This window comes from Nerophis ophidion, linkage group LG09, assembly GCF_033978795.1.
Source record: "Nerophis ophidion isolate RoL-2023_Sa linkage group LG09, RoL_Noph_v1.0, whole genome shotgun sequence".
NCBI classification, from domain to species: domain Eukaryota; kingdom Metazoa; phylum Chordata; class Actinopteri; order Syngnathiformes; family Syngnathidae; genus Nerophis; species Nerophis ophidion.
The window spans coordinates 28,965,081-28,983,427 of NC_084619.1; the positions used below are offsets into that span (position 1 = coordinate 28,965,081).

At 38.9% G+C, this 18,347-nt stretch overlaps 1 long non-coding RNA gene across 1 annotated transcript in view; it reads right to left on the minus strand.

Annotated features, from left to right (window-relative positions):
* Positions 1-333: 333 nt before the first annotated feature.
* The window catches only part of LOC133558795 (uncharacterized), a 42,316-nt gene continuing 24,302 nt past the window's right edge, over positions 334-18,347 (minus strand). Inside the window, exon 3 of the long non-coding RNA XR_009808001.1 lies at positions 334-1,520. This is a non-coding gene — a long non-coding RNA (uncharacterized LOC133558795). The remainder of the gene's footprint in view (positions 1,521-18,347) is intronic.

The following is an 18,347-nucleotide window of genomic DNA, read 5'->3' on the forward strand; positions in this document are numbered from 1 at the left end:
CAAATACTGTGTGACATTGAAACCAAATTTCTAGGTATAGAAACCAAATTTCTAGGTATAATGATTGATGATAAATTGAACTGGAAATCTTAAGTAAAAAATATACAACATAAAGTTGCAAGAAACACGTCAATAATGAATAAAACTAAATATGTTCTAGACCAAAAATCACTTCATATTCTCTACTGCCCACTAGTGTTACCATATCTGAGTTACTGTGTAGAAATATGGGGAAATAATTACAAAAGTACACTTCATTCACAAACATTGTTACAAAAAATCAGAACAATACATAAAGTTGGATATAGAGAACATACAAACCCTTTATTGTAGCTATATTTGCATCCAGCCTTTCCCTCCACCCACATTTATTGCCAAACAAACACTTACCAATAGATGGATTTAAGTTGCTCCAGTGTCACAAGATGCAAAAGTCCCGATCGTTTGGTCTGCACATTTTACTGGCGATTCTAAGGCAGATATGGCACTCAATCGTTGGTTAGAAGGCGCTCGCCGAATAGCGTCAATAGCTATTCGCTCAATAGCTTCAGTTTCTTCTTCAATTTCGTTTTCGCTATCTGCCTCCATACTCCAACCATCCGTTTCAATACATGCGTAATCTGTTGAATCGCTTAAGCCGCTGAAATCCGAGTCTGAATCCGAGCTAATGTCGCTATATCTTGCTGTGCTATCCGCCATTTTGTTTGTATTGGCATCACTGGATGACGTCACAGGAAAATGGACGGTGGCTTCACAGATAGCGAAAATCATGCACTTTAAAGCCTTTTTTCGGGATATTCCATGATGGGTAAAATTTTGAAAAAAACTTCGAAAAATAAAATAAGCCACTGGAAACTGATTTTTTTTGTTTTAACCCTTCTGAAATTGTGATAATGTTCCCCTTTAAATTCAACTCAACTCAACACATGTAGGTCAGTTCCACTCCGTTCACATTAGAAAATTATTGTTGTTTTTATTGATGTGAATGAATATTTAAAACATGGGATTCAACACAAAATTCAAACAAGGCATCATACCATGCTGTGATAACGTTGCCTATGATAACCTGGTTCTTCAATGGGTACACCTCCATTACATTACAGTAGTACGGTACATTAGTTTTGCCTGTTCGCATACAAACAAGATCTTCTTAAAAAAAAAGCTCAGTTTTGAAGGACAAAAACGTACGCGAATAGAAACATGCATTTTCAAGATAACTGTACGTGTGTGAACATGATCTCAGTCGTCTTTCAGTTCAGCTAACATTTTGTACCTTTCCCCAATTTACGTGTGCCTAATATCACTTTATCAAGGTAAAAGAAAATCAGCGTCTTCCTCTTGTCTTGACATTAGTGGTATGACATCCTGGAGTGTTTAGTGTTGGTCAGCACGAGGAGTGCTCCTCAGTGGCTGTGTTCACGCCGTAGTCATCAATCACTAACCGTGGGGAGTGCACGGCGCCCAACTGGCAGGAAAAGTTGATGGCTTGACACAACATGCCTTGGAGTGCCAAGAAAAACCTGCGGGGGCACAAGAAATAAATAAAGTTCTGCTGCACTTTGCTTCTAATGGTGTTTTACATTAGATGGAGTTAAGGTTTCACTCAGTCCTTTTCTATATGTCATCCTCCACATGTCATAGTCCGCCAATAGGGACAATATCGAAAAAGCCTGTAGACCTAAACAAAACAACTTCTATTCTTCTGTGTGTTCACATCTGTTCTAATTCCTCCCAAAGGTTTTTGATACGGCTGAGTTAAAATTCTTCAACATAAACCGTTCCTTTACAGACCCTGCTTTTTGCACTTCCCAAAATGGTTCCCACTTCCAATAGTACCCACTGTGGATTAACCTTAAACAATACCTAGTTAAACTCCTGATTGGTGTATTTGTCTTTAAAGAGGTGTGTATCAGTAAAGTGTGTGAAGTGAGGATGTTACAGTTACTTAGGGAACAGACTGTGTATATTGCACGTTGGTGTCTTGGAGCTAGGCCAGTCTTGCACAGTCAACAAGTCCTCGCTCAGCAACTCAGCAAAAGTTAAACAGACACATAACTGAAGCTCAAACCACACTGCAGATCATTTGGTCTCTTTAAATGTGTTGGACATATCTTTGATTATTAGGGGACGGCGCGGCACAGTGGAAGAGTGGCCGTGCCCAACCCGAGGGTCCCTGGTTCAATCCCCAACTAGTACCAACCTCGTCACGTCCGTTGTGTCCTGAGCAAGACACTTCACCCTTGCTCCTGATGGGTGCTGTTTAGCGCCTTGCATGGCAGCTCCCCCCATCAGTGTGTGAATGGGTAAATGTGGAAGTAATGTCAAAGCGCTTTGCGTACCTTGTAGGTAGAAAAGCGCTATACAAGTACAACCCATTCACCCATTTATCATTTATTAACATTCATGTTGAGATAACCCAGCAGGCACTAGACATTGATACAATGTTGACTATACATACTGTACAGGTCCTTTAAAACTGATTCGAAACAACGTTGCAAAATCGACAACGTAGATGTCCAACGTTAAATCCAGGTTGTTTGTTGGGAAATGACCAAATTTCAGGGGTCAAATCAATGTCGCAACCTGACATCGAATTAATGTCAGTAAAAAACATTAAACGGTACATGGGTTGTACTTGTGTAGTGCTTTTCTACCTTCAAGGTACTCAAAGCGCTTTGACACTACTTCCACATCTAACCATTCACACACACATTCACACACTGATGAAGGGAGCTGCCATGCAAGGCACTAACCAGCACCCATCAGGAGCAAGGGTGAAGTGTCTTGCTCAGGACACAACGGACGTGAAGAGGTTGGTACTAGGTGGGGATTGAACCATGGACCCTCGGGTTGCGCACGGCCACTCTCCCAACTGCGCCACATTGTTTCACTATTGTATTTGTGTCGTAGATTATTGTTTGGGAAATTACAAAAATTCAATAGTCATATCAACGTCAGATCCCGATGATTAAACGTTAAGTTTAAATTCGCTCTTCGCTATCGACATAGTGTATATATTCTTTTTCAAATCACCTGACATGTATACTGTGTATATATACATAATTTATCCATTTTGTAACGTTTTTTTTTTTTTTATATACATGTTATATATACAGGTAATATCCATCCATCCCTCCATTTTCAACCGCGTATTCCCTTTGGGGTCGCGAGGGGTGCTGGTGCCTATCTCAGCTACAATCGGGCGGAAGGCGACGTATACCCTGGACAAGTCGCCACCTCATCGCAGGGCCAACACAGATAGACAGACAACATTCACACTCACATTCACCCACTAGGGCCAATTTAGTGTTGCCAATCAACCTATCCCCAGGTGCATGTGTTTGGAAGTGGGAGGAAGCCGGAGTACCCGGAGGGAACCCACGCATTCACAGGGAGAACATGCAAACTCCACACAGAAATTTCCCGTTCCCGGGATTGAACACTGACTACTCAGGACTTTTGTATTGTGAGGCAGATGCACTAACCCCTCTGCCACCGTGAAGCCATACAGCTTATATATATTTCATTATTGAATGTATCAAATATGATGAATATTTAACGGACCACAATTTGCCTTTTTAAAGCATTACATGGATTAAATTATTTAGAATGTCAATAAACTTCTCAATCAATCAATCAAAAAGGACCTAAATCAAGAAGTCCTCAACACTGTTTCAATATCTTAAGACTGCTGGGAAAACAGGTCAAGGAAATTTCTTAGTTTGGCTTGTAAAAATCTTTTGTATAGGATCTCATTTTGCATGAGGAAGCTCACGTAAAACCTCAATTAATAAATGTCAGGGCGTTTCATATGAAATTTTACAGTCCTTCCTAATCCGCCGCTGATACAAACATAATGACAAATTATGTGTGACTTTCTCAGTATACAGTTGTACTGAGTTCTTAATACCATTTTGCATAGGGCCCAAATTTGGCCAGGGGTGGCCCTGGTTGTCAACGTGAATCGTCTTGAAACCATTTCTTCATGTACGGATGAAGAGTCCATGGTGCCCTTCTGCCATGATGACATTATCTCAGTCATCCTGCAGAACTGTGAAAGAAATCTGCGCGACATCTTCTCCACAAAGTACAACAGGGAGAATGAGTTTGTTACGCCAATACCCACATCGATGAGTTTACATAGCTCAGATCTCCAGAAAGATTCCACAGCCTCTCTCTCCTCACATCCCGGTAGCATAAAAAAATACTGATAGGTACTAATCAGTATATGCTGCACGGGGCTCTAACATGAGCTTGGCCCTAACAGAAGGAACACAATACATCTCAACAAAACAACTGCTTTTTATTGTGTGAAGGCTATGCATTTTGGTTTGAACATGCCTAACAAGTTTCATTAAGGAACATCACATAGTTACACTACCACAATTCACAAAGTAGGTAGAAGCAGAGTGTTTGTCATTTGCTCACTTCCTGTGTTTAAAATATTCACATGATACTTGTATACATGATACTTGTATACATGATACTTGTATATTGTTTTTGCTGTTTAGTGGAAATTTCTGTTTCAGTGCTCCTTCTGTACTTTGGTTGCCACTTCTTGCTGTGATCGCTGATTGAACACACTTGCCTCTGTTTACTGATTAGGACACTCACCTGCTCGTGGTCACTAATCAGAAGGGTTTATACAGCCTCACCATTCAGCTAGGGCTGGAACATTTATTTGAGGCGTTGAAATCGCTGTGTAAAATCACTCATGCTAAAAGCCAGCATGTCTATGGCAAATCCAATTAATATCGAGCTAGGGCATTGGAAAAGTTGAGCCTTATTGTACTTTTGAGCGCCTTCTTCTTGCTTTGTTGGCATAGATAATTGCAACATTATGGCAGAGTCCCCTCTTAGTGCTTGGCTGCTTTTTTTCCCCGCCAGGTGCTGGAGCCAGAGTTGAGTCTACGATCGGAAATGACGTCACGTGCAATAAAGACATCAAAATATGTTGTATTTGTTTTTAATCAATTGGTACCCAGTAGTACTAACCAGTGGTACCCACTCTAACTTATAATAAACGATTCACCCCTATACAATATCCTACCCTAAGACCCAACTGTGCAATATTACCCTTCAAGTGCAATACATCCAACACTGATTGTTATTTATTACTCCGGTACTCTGGTCTTGCTCTGTATATTGTACTTTTTTTTTTATTTTGTATAGTGTTTTGTATATTGTACAGGATTGCTTATCATTTTTAGTGGGTAGTAGTCTGTTTATTTCAATTCTATTTTTACTGTCTTTATTACCTATTGTGCAATTACATTTTTATCCCATATTTGTTCCCACTATCGCACCTTAAGTTGGAGTCCTTAATCTCGTTATAAGCAAATATAACGACTATAAAGTCCATTCTTTTCTATTCTATTGTACAAACCCCGTTTCCATATGAGTTGGGAAATTGTGTTAGATGTAAAAATAAACGGAATACAATGATTTGCAAATCATTTTCAACCCATATTCAATTGTTGCAAATAATCATTATCTTTAGAATTTGATGCCAGCAACACCTGACAAAGAAGTTGGGAAAAGTGGCAATAAATACTGATAAAGTTGAGAAATGCTCATCAAACACTTACTAGGAACATCCCACAGGTAGGCAGGCTAATTGGGAACAGGTGGGTGCCATGATTGGGTATAAAAGCAGCTTCCATGAAATGCTAAGTAATTCACAAACAAAGATGGGGCGAGGGTCACCAATTTGTAAACAAATTGTCGAACAGTTTTAGAACAACATTTCTCAACGAGCTATTGCAAGGAATTTAGGGATTTTACCATCTAGGGTCCGTAAAATCATCAAAAGGTTCAGAAAATCTGGAGAAATCACTGCACGTAAGCGATGATATTACGGACCTTTGTACCCTCAGGCGGTACTGCATCAAAAACCGACATCAGTGTGTAAAGGATATCACCACATGGGCTCAGGAACACTTCATAAAACCACTGTCAGTAACTACAGTTGGTTGCTACATCTGTAAGTGCAAGTTAAAACTCTTCTATGCAAAGCAAAACCCATTTATCAACAACACCAAGGACCGCCTCTGGCTTCGCTGAGCCAGAGCTCATCTAAGATGGACCCATGCGAAGGGGAAAAGTGTTCTGTGGTCTGACGAGTCCACATTTCAAATTATATTTGGAAACTGTGGACGTGGTGTCCTCCGGAACGAAGAGGAAAATAACCATCCGGATTGTTGTTGGCGCAAAGTTGAAAAGCCAGCATTTGTGATGGTATGGGTGTGTGATAGTGTCCAAGGCATGGGTAACTTACACATCTGTGAAGGCACCATTAATGCTGAATGGTCCATACAGGTTTTGGAGCAACATATGCTGTAATCTAAGCAACGTTATCATGGACGCCCATGCTTATTTCAGCAAGACAATGCCAAGCCACGTGCTACAACAGCGTGGCTTCATAGTTAAAGAGTGCGGGTACTTTCCTGGCCCGCCTGCAGTCCAGGCTGGTCCCCCATCGAAAATGTGTGGCGCATTATGAAGCGTAAAATACGACAACAGATACCCCGGACTGTTGAACAACTACAGCTCTACATAAAACAAGAATGAGAAAGAATTCCACTTTCAAAGCTTCAACAATTAGTTTCCTCAGTTCCCAAACGTTTATTGAGTGTTGTTAAAAGAAACGGTGATGCAACACATTAGTGAACATGCCCTTTCCCAACTACTTTGGCACATGTTGCAGCCATGAAATTCTAAGTTAATTATTATTTGAAAAAAAAATTAAGTTTATGAGTTTGAACATCAAATAGCTTGTCTTAGTAGTGCATTCAACTGAATATGGGTTGAAAAGGATTTGCAAATCATTGTATTCCGTTTATATTTACATCTAAAAACCCAACCCATATGGAAACGGGGTTTGTATTCTATTCTAGTACAGACAGACCTTGGTCAGTAACAAGAAAAATCACCAAATCCAGTACCAAACCGAGTACGGTATGAAAAAAAACCTGCTCATTAAAGTGAGAAATACAGTAGGGCCAAAGTATTATCCGGGGAGCACACTGCAAAAAGTCAGTTTTCAAAAACAAGAAAAAAAAAAAAAAAAATTAGGGGTATTTTATTTGAACTAAGCAAAATTATCTGCCAATAGAACAAGACAATTTGGCTTGTCAAGACTTTCCAAAACAAGTAAAATTAGCTAACTTCAATGAACCCAAAAAATACCTTAAAATAAGTATATCCTCACTAATAACAAGTGCACTTTTCTTGGTAGAAAAAAAAATATTAGACCTTTTTTGCTCAATTTGTTGAAAAATATTCTTAACGGCCTGTTGAAATGAGATTTTCTTATTTAAACGCGGATAGCCGGTCCATTCTATGTGTCATACTTGATCATTTCGCGATATTGCCATATTTTTGCTGAAAGGATTTAGTAGAGAACATCCACGATAAAGTTCGCAACTGGAGAAAAGCCCTGCCTCTACCGGAAGTCGCAGACGATAACGCGCAGTGTCTCAGGGAAGTCGACGGCAGCTGTACGGGAGGCAAAAGCTCAGCTGATATTCGGTAAGAAGCGACTTTTAAACCACAATTTTCTCACCGAAACCTGCTGGTTGACATTCTGTTGGGATCCATGTCCGCTCTGATCCATAGTAAAGCTTCACCTCCGTGAATTTTAAACAAGGAATCACCGTGTGTTTGTGTGGCTAAAGGCTAAAGCTTCCGAACTCCGTCTTTCTACTTTAACTTCTGCAATATTAATTGAACAAATTGCAAAAGATTAAGCAACACAGATGTCCAAAATACTGTGTAATTATGCCGTTAAAACAGACGACTTTTAGCTGTGTGAGTGCGCAGCGCTCACATTCATAACAGCCGTGACGTCACGAGTACACGTCATCATTAAGCGATGTTTTCAAGAAAAAACTCCCGGGAAATTTAAAATTGCAATTTAGTAAACTAGAAAGGCCGTATTGGCATGTGTTGCAATGTTAATATTTCATCATTGATGTATAAACTATCAGACCGCGTGGTGGGTAGTAGTGGGTTTCAGTAGGCCTTTAAATTAAGTAAATCCTAGTGCCATTATCTTGACATAATGATATGGGCTCGGCATTACATTTCTTGAAACCAGCAAACTTATACTAAAAACGAATTTATTGTTCTTAACGGAAAGGCAACAAGGCAACCGCTTGTTACTCTCTGGGTTTATTAGTAGCTAAGGCAAATCATATGGTCTAAAAATGCATTTTCCCATCGATAACAAGACATCCTCGCGCCAAGTGCGTGCTCTTTCAGTCAATTAGTGCGCATATATACAGCCCGGCCCCCAGCCAAAATTGTAATTTTGAAGAATTTATCTGAATGTGCATGAACTATTTCTGTTCAAAATTATTAGAAAATGGTAAATGTTTTTAAATATTAACTGTCAGTTTACTGTACTGTGCCAACAGTACTGCTATTGTATATGAGTATGTATTTTATATTGTTTCATTGAAAATAAAACACCAAAGTCATCTGTTTTATTTATGAGACACAATTGTGTCAAAGTCATGATTTTTTTTTTCATGCTTGAAATTACTTTAAAAAAAGTACTTTTATACTTATGAGTGTTGATGACACAGCTTTGCAAGCGTTGATATTCTAGTTTCAAGCATGATTTACTCAATATACAGTAGGTCATCAAATCTCAGCAAGAAGCTGTAATATCTAACTGAGATCATTTAGGACCAAAACCCTTAAAACAAGTAAAACACTCTAACATAAAATCTGCTGAGTGAGAAGAATTATCTTATCAGACAGAAAATAGGCATATATCACCCTTATTTGAGATATTTCATCTTACTTAGATTTCAGCTTTTTTACTGCATTTTTATCCTGTAAGTACTTTTTTATTCGACGCTGGCATATTATAAAAATAAAATACATTTGTTATGATTTAAATATATTACACTAATTTCCTTTGCTCGCTATAGTAACACATACTGTAGGCTTGTTTACGAAGCATGATTGGTGGTTACATACAACATTTACCCCGTACATTTTGGTTCGGACACTCTTGTAGCAGATCAAAGAGTATAGTACTACATTATATAAAAGTCCACAGTTAATTCATCTGCTGTTTAATTTATAACGTTGTTGTTCCATACTTGCTGAAAGAGAAATAAAAGGAAAAAAGTTTTCCAACAATGTTTTCCAAAGAATTTGCATCTGTTACTGGTTGTTGTAGAATGCTTGTTGGAATGCTATCTGTCCTGCCACTATTCATGTGAAGCTTTGTCACACAGCTGACTCAGAGACGCAAGGATTATTTTGACAAGTCTGGACTGAAAGAATGATAAAGTATTTGTGCTCATTGAATGAGCACAAAATGCTTTTTTGAATTGGCTCATTTAAGTAACAGCTGACTCTCAAAAGTTAGCTTTTAGTAATGGGTGTATCCAAATTATCCCCTTAACCCTTCCTCTTGTGTCTTACTACTAGTCCTCACCACTATCAACAGTGGACCGAGAGGCAAGAAGGAAACCAGGCCACTCGTTGCCTGTGATGTATTATTAGACAGATCATAGGCTATTAAAAGCAAAAGTCCCAGTATTCAAAAGCTACATCAGAATCCGAATCAGCGTTATTGGCCAAGTATGTTAAACACACCGGAACATGTGGCTTGCTAGACTGTCCAGACAGCATTAGTTACTGTAGATTAGTCATTTTCAGCCTTTTTTGAGGCAAGGCAAATTTTTTTCATTAAAAAATCCGGAGGCACACCACCAGCAGAAAACATTAAAAAATGAAATTCCAACAGGTTGCCGTGCCTTATTTTGAGTTTGTTGATGTTTTCCAGTGAGTAGTGCTTTAGTTTTTGTCTTGCGCTGTTATTTTGGTGGCCCTTCCTGTTTGGTTGGTGTTTTCCTGTAGCAGTTTCATGTCTTCCTTAGAGCGTTATTCCGCACACCTGCTTTGTGTTAGCAAGCAAGGCTATTTACGTTGTTGCTATCCTTCTTTATGTGGACATTGTTGATTGTCATGTCAAGTACGGATGAACTTTATAGACGCCGTAAGTTTTTGCTGTAGTCCAGCATTCTGATTCTGTTTACTTTGTAGCCAGTTCAGTTTTACTTTCGTTTTTCATAGCCATTGCCTTTTCCTTTCCGTATTGTTCATTTTTTGGTTTAAGCATTACATGCCTTTTTACCTGTACACGGCCTCCTGCTGTCGTCTGCATATTAGTATAACAACAAAACATTTTCGTCTCACCCAACTTTTACAAAGCAATTAACGATCTGCTGCCACCTACTGACATGGAGTATTATATGGTTACCCTGCCGAGTTTTACACAGCACAGACACTAGGCAATAGCACATTATTTGCAGATTATAATTATTGATTTGCAAAAAATATTTTTTGGACTAATTAAGTGAAGTTGCATAATCTCTGACTGCACATCAGACAAGTGTGCCGTGGCACAGTGGTTGAAAAACACTGCTGTAAATTGTCAGAACAAGTGATTCGAAAATAAATAAAAAAATATCCAATAAGCAGATTAGCTGTCGAATTTTTCATGAAATGTATTAAATTGTAGTGCAGTCCGTTTGCTGCAAGTCTGACATCCTACAAACTCCGTTTCCATATGAGTTGGGAAATTGTGTTAGATGTAAATATAAATGGAATACAATGATTTGCAAATCATTTTCAACCCATATTCAATTGAATGCACTACAAAGACAATATATTTAAAGTTCAAACTCATAAACTTAATTTTTTTTTGCAAATAATAATTAACTTAGAATTTCATGGCTGCAACACGTGCCAAAGTAGTTGGAAAAGGGCATGTTCACCACTGTGTTACATCACCTTTTCTTTTAACAACACTCAATAAAAGTTTGGGAACTGAGGAAACTAATTGTTGAAGCTTCAAAAGTGGAATTCTTTACCATTCTTGCTTGATAAAAAGCTTAAGTTGTTCAGCAGTCCAGGGTCTTGTTGTCATGTTTTACGCTTCATAATGCGCCACACATTTTCGATGGGAGACATGTCTGGACTGCAGGCGGGCCAGGAAAGTACCCGCACTCTTTTACTACGAAGCCACGCTGTTGTAACACGTGGCTTGGCATTTTTTTGCTGAAATAAGCAGGGGCGTCCATGATAACGTTGCTTGGATGACAACATATGTTGCTCCAAAACCTGTATGGACCATTCAGCAATAATGGTGCCTTCACAGTTACGCATGCCTTGGGCACTAATACACCCCCATACCATCACAGATGCTGGCTTTTGAACTTTGCGCCTATAAAAATTTGAATGTTTATTTTCGTGTTTGTTACGGAAGACACCACGTCCACAGTTTACAAATTTAATTCGAAATGTGGACTCGTCAGACCACATAACACTTTTTCACTTTGCATCAGTCCATCTTAGATGAGCTCGAGCCCAGCGAAGCCGGCGGCGTTTCAGGATATTGTTGAAAAATGGCCTTCGCTTTGCATAGTAGAGTTTTAACTTGCACTTACAGATGTGGCGACCAACTGGAGTTACTGACAGTGTTCCTGAGCCCATGTGTTGATGTCCTTTTGCACTATGATGTCGGTTTTTGATGCAGTACCGCCTAAGGGATAAAAGGTCCGTGATATCATCGCTTATGTGCAGTGATTTCTCCAGATTCTCTGAAGATTTTATTGATTTTGCGGACCGTTGATGGTAAAACCCCTAAACTCCTTGCAATAGCTCATTTAGAAATGTTGTTCTAAAACTGTTCTACAATTTGCTTACAAATTGTTGACCCTTGCCCCATCCCTGTTTGTCAATTACTTAGCATTTCATGGAAGCTGTTTTTATACCCAATTATGGCACCCACCTGTTCCCAATTAGCCTGCCTACCTGTGGGATGTTCCAAATAAGTGTTTGATGAGCATTCCTCAACTTTATCAGTATTTATTGCCACCTTTCCAACTTCTTTGTCACGTGTTGCTGGCATCAAATTCTAAAGTTAATGATTATTTGCAAAAAAAAAAAAATGTTTATCTGTTTGAACATCAAATATGTTGTCTTTGTAGCATATTCAACTGAATATGGGTTGAAAATGATTTGCAAATCATTGTATTCCGTTTATATTTACATCTAACACAATTTCCCAACTCATATGGAAACGGGGTTTGTATATTCTTGGGTAGCAGATTGTAGTTTGCTTTGTGTATAATTTAAGCTGGTTGCAAACTCACTATATTGTGGAATTTCAGAGGACAAAAGTAAAGGAAATTAAATGAGCCATGGAAGTCCACTCTCCAAGGTAAATGCTGTAGATTATTCCTACATTATTTCATAAAACTACTGTAGTTTTTTGAAGTACTTTCTAGAGCAGTGGTCCCCAAACTTATTGACTCGGGGGCCGCATTGGGTAGAAATAATTTGGCCGGGGGCCGGTCTATATATATATATATATATATATATATATATATATATATATATATATATATACATATACATATATATGTTTATATATGTATGTATATATATATATATATATATATATATATATATATATATATACATATATATACATATGTCTTGATTGGATTATCCAGAGAATAGTGCTCGATACCATGGTAGAGCGCAATATGTATGTGTGGGAAAAATCACAAGACTACTTCATCTCTACAGAACTGTTTCATGAGGGGTTCCCTCATTCATCAGATCTCCTCAATCATCAGATCTCCTGATGATTGAGGGAACCCCTCATGAAACAGTTTTGTAGAGATGAAGTAGTTCTGTGATTTTTCCCTCATATGCATACATATATACATATATATACATATATATTTATATACATACATATAAATATATATATATATATATATAAAATGCATTTTATATACACATATATGTATATACACGTATACATATGTGTATATACATGTGTATATACACATATACATATGTGTATATACATATGTATATACACATATGTATATACACATATACATATGTGTATATACATATGTATATACACATACATACGTGTACAAACATATTCCTCGCGCACTAATTGACTTAATTGACTGAAAACATGACATCAAGTGCGCACTCCATCGATGGAAAAATGCATTTTTAGACAATTTGATTTGCCTGAGCGGCTAGGAGACACAGAGTAACAAGCAGTAGAAAATGGATTAGAAAGGACAGTTATTAAAATTTAAAAAAAAATAATTGTTAATATATTTTTACTTAAACCTGGGACTTCCCGCGGGCTGGATCTTGGAGTTTGGGGACTCCTATTCTAGAGTGTTGTTTTTTGATACAATATGTATTATCTAAAAATTTAAAAGTCATGTTACAAGTTAAGATTGTGCTGTTTTCGGCTGGCTAAACATTAATTAAATTGGTTTCAATTTATTTCGCTGCGATATGTTAATTTGAGGTACGATCTCTGTCAAGGAACCAATTGAACTTGTAAGTTGAGGTGTATTGCTCAATGAATACCACTTTTACATTATTATGTTTGCAAATTTTGACACAGCGTGTATTTTATGAGTTTTTATGATTAGCACTCTCATTATTGTTTGTATGAATTGACAGTTTCTTCTCCAGATTAGCTCGTAAAAATGCATCCAAAACAAAACCCGTTGGCGGCAAAAATTAAACAAGTCAACATGTGGCTGTTGTAGGATGCTGTCAGTGACATGAGCATGCGGGGGATTCCATGCGGTGCAGCGAGGTGACAGAGTTGCTGTGGTTGGCACTAAACACAGACGTGCTCTGTACTGTCCCGCCGAGCTTCGGGCTCCCTGCGTCAGACCTGGCCTTGCAGTGAAGGACTATATTATGGCTCCTTGGCCCCTTCTCCTTTGCTAAAGTTCACCATTTCTTTTCAACAGGAGAAAAATATCAGGGATCAAGTTTTCTTTTTGGAAATGCCCCTATCTCATCACACTTCCATGGTTTTGGCTCCATGCAGCTGAGCTGGAGGTCCATCAGCCACGCCATCAGAAATATACTTATTTACCCTCCAAACACAAAAATGCATGAATAATTAAAAATTCAGACACATATTCTTATAGTTGCTGTACCGTTTCAAATACCTGTGCTGATACGTGATACTAGGAGGATTTACATAAGTGCTTTATAGAAGACAACTGAAGAGACATATAACCAATAAAGGCAGCAGACCTCTCTTTGCCCCCACACATGACATCAACCAGCATCACTTGCTCAGCTCACTGTCAAACTGGAATGGCCTTGCTTTTTTTTTCACTGCAGGGACCATAAACATCATGCAAACGCAACCTACATCGCAGAAAAGGGTGAAACTTTCTCTTTCTCACATGTTGACATATGAAAAAAAATGTCTCTCTAGCTTGACCTTCGGCTTCCGCTCTAACAGGGGTTTGAAAGGTACGGCCCACGGGCCTGATCTGGCCCGCAAACAAGTTTTATCCGACTTGCGTGTTGAGTGTGCCAAGTATAAAAATGAGCCAAATTTTTTAAATGAAAGAAGCTGTTGTTCTAAATGTGTCCACTAGATGTCGCAATAGCAATTATTTGTATCTTTGTAGATGATGTTACATATGTAAAAAAAAAAGTTGAGGAAATGAGCAAAATACATAAAAACAATCCTGTAATTTGAATTATTATTTTTTTCATCTTCATAGATTGAAAATTAACACCAATGAGTTGACTGATGAACATTATCACATAATGCGTTTGTTACGTCTCGTCTCGATTACTGTAACGTATTATTTTCGGGTCTCCCCATGTCTAGCATTAAAAGATTACAGTTGGTACAAAATGCGGCTGCTAGATTTTTGACAAGAACAAGAAAGTTTGATCATATTACGCTTATACTGGCTCACCTGCACTGGCTTCCTGTGCAGTTAAGATGTGACTTTAAGGTTTTACTACTTACGTGTAAAATACTACACGTTCGAGCTCCAGCCTATCTTGCCGATTGTATTGTACCATATGTCCCGGCAAGAAATCTGCGTTCACAGGACTACGGCTTATTAGTGAATCCCAGAGCCCACAAAAAGTCTGTGGGCTATTGAGCGTTTTCCGTTAGGGCTCCAGTACTCTGGAATGCCCTCCCGGTAACAGTTCGAGATGCTGCCTCAGTAGAAGCATTTAAGTCTCACCTTAAAACTCATTTGTATACTCTGGCCTTTAAATATACTCCCTTTTTAGACCAGTTGATCTGCCGTTTCTTTTTTTTTTCCTCCTCTGAGGGGGTCCAGTCCGGTCGCCATGGATGAGGTGCTGGCTGTCCTGAGTCGAGACTCAGGATGGACCGCTCGTCCGGAGCCGGGACCCGGGATGGACAGCTCGCCTGTGTATCGGCTGGGACATCTCTGCGCTGCTGATCTGCCTCCGCTTGTGGTGGTTCCCTGCTGGCTCCACTGTGGACGAGTCTCTCTCTGCTGTGTTAGATCCACTTTGGACTGGATTCTCATGGTTGTGTTGGATCCACTATGGATTGAACTTTCACAGTATCATGTTAGACCCGCTCGACATCCATTGCTTTCGGTTCCCCTAGAGGAGGGGTGGGGGGTGGTTACCCACATATGCGGTCCTCTCCAAGGTTTCTCATAGTCAACTTTGTCACTGACGTCCCACTGGGTGTGAGTTTTCCTTGCCCTTATGTGGGCTCTACCGAGGATGTCGTTGTGATTTGTGTTGTGGTTTGTGCAGCCCTTTGAGACACTAGTGATTTAGGGCTATATAAATAATCATTGATTGATTGATTGAAATGTATTCAGAAAGTATAAATAACGACAAATAAAGATAGAATACTATTAACCGAAACAGGTAAGTGTAAAAAAAACAACAACAACAACAACTGTGTGATTGTGAGTGTGAATGTTCTCGGTATATCTGTGTTGGCCCTGTGATGAGGTGGCTTCTTGTCCAGGGTGTACCTCACCTTCCGCCCGAATGCAGCTGAGATAGGCTCCAGCAGCCCCCGCTACCCTGAACTGGACAAGCGGTAGAAAATGGATGGATGGATGGATTATGATTTGTACATTTTCAGAATATGCTAGTTCTATTTTCAAACAAAGAAAACAATCTGAAGTTGTCTTTATCTTTAAGTTATCGTGCCGTGATTTCACCAGTCCGGCTCACTCGGGAGTAGATTTTTCTCCATGTGGCCCCAGATCTGAAATGAGTGTGACACCCCTGCTCTATAAGGTGCCTTGCCTTGCTCAAAGGGGAATATCCCTCCGAATAAAACTTGACCTGTTAATAGCTTATAGTACACTTCTTACAAATTATGTGAGGAGCGATGCTGAGGAATTTGCAAACATTTGCTACAAATTATCTTCCTGCGAACACTCTTCTGCCCTGATAGGAGGGGAAGATAATTGAGATAATTGCTCCTCCTCAGGGAGGGATTCATCACATTTTGTTTTTAGTTCCTACGCTGAATCCTCTCTGCCAGGTTGAAAATAGCCCCAATGTCAACTTGCTGATTAGATTTTTCATGAGCTCACCTCAGACATGAAAATACATTACAATAATAGTGTGATTTGGTCCCATCTGTATATTTTCAGTGGCTGGAAAACTGAAGTCAAAATGAAACATTAATCTGGTGATAGTTGTTTCAAATGTTTATGGGAATACATAACAGTCTTGTGTGGTCCATTGTCTAGGGAAACATTCATGGAGCACACAGTCTGTATACCTGGAAGTTTGCTTTCCCGAGGGGCGAGCAGATGGAGGACATTGGGAAAGACAAATGGGCTTTTCTCCTCTGCAGGGAGCTTCACATTTGAAAAAGTGGGTGTTGGGAGGCTTGTTTTGTGTGTGGGCAAGACACACAGCCAGAGAGGCCAGCTGTGTTGGTGCTGTCAGCCTCATTGCATCCACTCCATCTCCTCTGGGCCACATGAGCTCCGATGGAGGGCTTCAGGCGGATTAGCACACCAGAGGAGGGCTTGAACTTTTCAGGTGCAAGTGTTAAGGGGTCAGCCTTGGATTACGCATGTGGTCTCGCCTCTAAAATGAACATTAGATGTAAGGTTTTGGTCGTTGGCGGTTTGAGCTACAACAGTGAACTCATCCACTTCATCTGACAAACATATCCTACTGTGCAGAAATATGGGGAAACAACTACAAATGTGCGCATCATACATAATGTTAGATATAGAGAACATACAAACCCTTTATTTATTAAATCACAGATATTGAATTTCAACGATTTGGTGCATTTGCAAACAGCTATAATGATGAACAAAGCAAACTATAACCCGATACACAAGAATGTACAACAATTCTTCTCAACAAAAGAGGAGAAATATAACCTTAGAGGAAAATCTAATTCAACACATTGCTCGTACAACACTTAAAACCTTTAGCATATCTATCTGTATGGGGGATTAAATTATGGAATGAATTAACCAAAGAAATCAAACAAAGCACCAAGATGATTCACTTTAAAAGACTGTTCAAACTACAAGTGTTCACAAAGTACACAGAACAAGAATTATGATGAACATCTTGAATCCTTTTTTTTCCTTTTGTTTTTTATAGGGACAAAGGTTATTTATATTTTAATATTTATTTTCTTACTATGGTATATTATTCATTTATTATTTATGAGTTCACTGTTCTATTGCAGAAAACAAGGAAATTGGATAAAATTGCTATGGTATGAAAAGGGGTAGGATTAAATAAGCTCTGCTTCTTCCCACTCCTTTTCGGACGTGCTGTAATGAAACAACTGGAATTGTGTGATGCATTACATTGTATTGTATGCATGTTCGAAATAAACTGAAACTGGACATAATTGTACTACCTGGTGAGTAAATGAGTGCTGAGCAAAACTGTACATGACTTTTTTCGTCCTCATCCTTTGGATACCCCTGGAGAATGCCGCTTAAGGCCAATATTGAAAGGGGAACTGCCCTTTTTTTTTTTTTTTGACTATAATTCACAATCATTATGAAAGACATGACAAAACATGGATTTTTTAAATACATTTTAAATATTTAAAAAACTTAAATAAAATACCGCTTACAGCGCAGTCAATGGAAGCTCCACTATTTCGCCCATAAAATCCAATAAATAACCATTCAAAAGCGCCAACAATACTCCATTTACATTTTGTAACTATAAACTGAACCAAGTTTTAGTTATATTTTCATTATAAGCGCTAACGCAGACAAACTATTTGTAGCAGCACCTTAATCACTTCTGCATGTGTGCCGATGTTTACATCAGCCAGTGGTCTGCTGTTTCCTCGCTTCCCTGGTCCCTGTAAGCTTGTTGTAGATCATAAATCTTGCCTCTCACCTGAAGAGTAGATGGCTGAGAATATAATCCAGTGACGTGTGGTGGGGTTCATGGCTGGTGAGGCACTGACTTCATCATAGTCAGATTTACAAACTTATGAACCCTAA